This window comes from Myotis davidii, unplaced genomic scaffold, assembly GCF_000327345.1.
Source record: "Myotis davidii unplaced genomic scaffold, ASM32734v1 scaffold552, whole genome shotgun sequence".
NCBI classification, from domain to species: Eukaryota; Metazoa; Chordata; class Mammalia; order Chiroptera; family Vespertilionidae; genus Myotis; species Myotis davidii.
Window position 1 is genome coordinate 297,705 of NW_006283439.1, and position 1,818 is coordinate 299,522.

The following is a 1,818-nucleotide window of genomic DNA, read 5'->3' on the forward strand; positions in this document are numbered from 1 at the left end:
ACAGCCGTGCGGCACCGCCTCGTCTCCGCGCAGGGACCTAGTTGTTCCCCTTTTGTGGTTTTGTTGTGCGGCTTCTGCACTTCACACAGCGAACTTGTCTTCTTCCTAAAGGTTCGTTGGTGAGCGGGACTTCCTCCTGGTGTGCGGGCCGTGCGGGGCCGTGCGGGGCGGCAGGCCCTCACCGGCGCCTTCTCTCAGGCACGCGGGCGTCTTCGCAGACGACCAGGTTTAGGAACTGGAACGAGGAGGGCTCCGGCCCTGACCTGGGTCCAGAGCGTGACTAAGCCTTTGGTGGCGGTTCACTGAACACGTTTGTATTTGAGACAACGACAGCCCTTTACTTGCTGTTCCAGGTTTGGGACTAGAGGAGATTAGAAATCATGATCTTTTGTTTTTGGTGTCCAAGGTGAGGTGCAGAATGATTCATTTGGAAGAAAATGGGAAAACTTTGACATTAAAATTACACTTTTCTGTAGGATAAGAAGGACATTAACTTCAGGACACGGATGAACAGAAGCACATGCATAGAGTGTGGGTGCTCGGCTGCTTTTTCCTTTGGGGACCCGAAGGGTTTACTGTGAACCAACACATTCACCAACTGGAGGACTTTCTTTAAAAACACCACACACCTGACTTCCTGATTCTTTCAAAATGTTCCTCATATTCATTTAATTTTTATTCCCAATGCAGTTCTGTTCTTTTTATATTTTAAAGATTAGAAGCTTGAGTGTAAGTTTCTTACTGCATTGTTGACATGGGGGAAGGAAATAAAAAAAGACAGATCTGCCCGTTACATTGGATACCAGGAGGCTTGAATTGGAGACAAGCCAGGGGGTGGTTTCATGTGTGTGGCCTGAAGTGTGGTCACATGTGAAAGGATCCGGTGGGAACACCTGAAGATAAGCTATGCATTGGAGTGCGATTTAGATAAAAATTTAAAACAATGACTCTGTACCTGTGACGCCTTGTAAATCTGCATCTGTGGGGCCACGTGCGCACTCCTTTAACAGTGATTAATAAGACCACGTATTTAGCAGGTCGCTTGGCAAGTGGCATTTCCCTCCTTAGGAACAAGTGCTTGACCCAGAAAATGGACCTGGCAGGCATGCTGGGGTGAAGAGTACTTACCACTCGACTGACGCTCTGTGAAGGGAGAACTGCTTCAGCTCTCAAACTTGCATTTCCTGAGGGTCCTACTAGGTGGAGGGCGTATTTTATGTGGTGGAATTGATGATTTATGAAATTATTTTGATTAAAAACATATGCCACATAAGGTAATCTACTGGGGCCCAAGGTATGATAATTTGAGCACTATTTGCCAAATCCACGACCTTTGGAGAGTAAATATTTCAGGACTGCAGATAAAATATAGACTTTCACCTGCATGAAACCTGGGCTTGGGGCCTTCTCAGTGCTTAGCATTAACAGAACTGGTTGGGCTTGCCTGTACCCTGGGCAGAAATGCAGGAAGCTCAGGGGTTAAGAGTGGTCTGGAGCCAGCCTGCCAGAGGTCTGTTACCGGCTTTGGAGCCTTGGGAAGTTACTGCAGTTAGTTGTGCCTCCATCTGTCAAATGGGGATGATGGTAATACAATCTATAGCACAAATAGTTTGCAAATTAAATGTGTGAACATGTGTTAAGTGGTTGAATATCCATACATGTTAGGTGTTGTTATCTGTCTTCAAAATCAGGGAAGTGCCTGGTTGCACAGCCAGGCTTGGCAGCCTCCTCTCGCCGACTTACAGCCACAGATTAGGAGGGAAGTGGAGGCGAGGACGTGGGTGAGCCCCAGTCTCTGCTGCTGGAGAACCAGCTCCT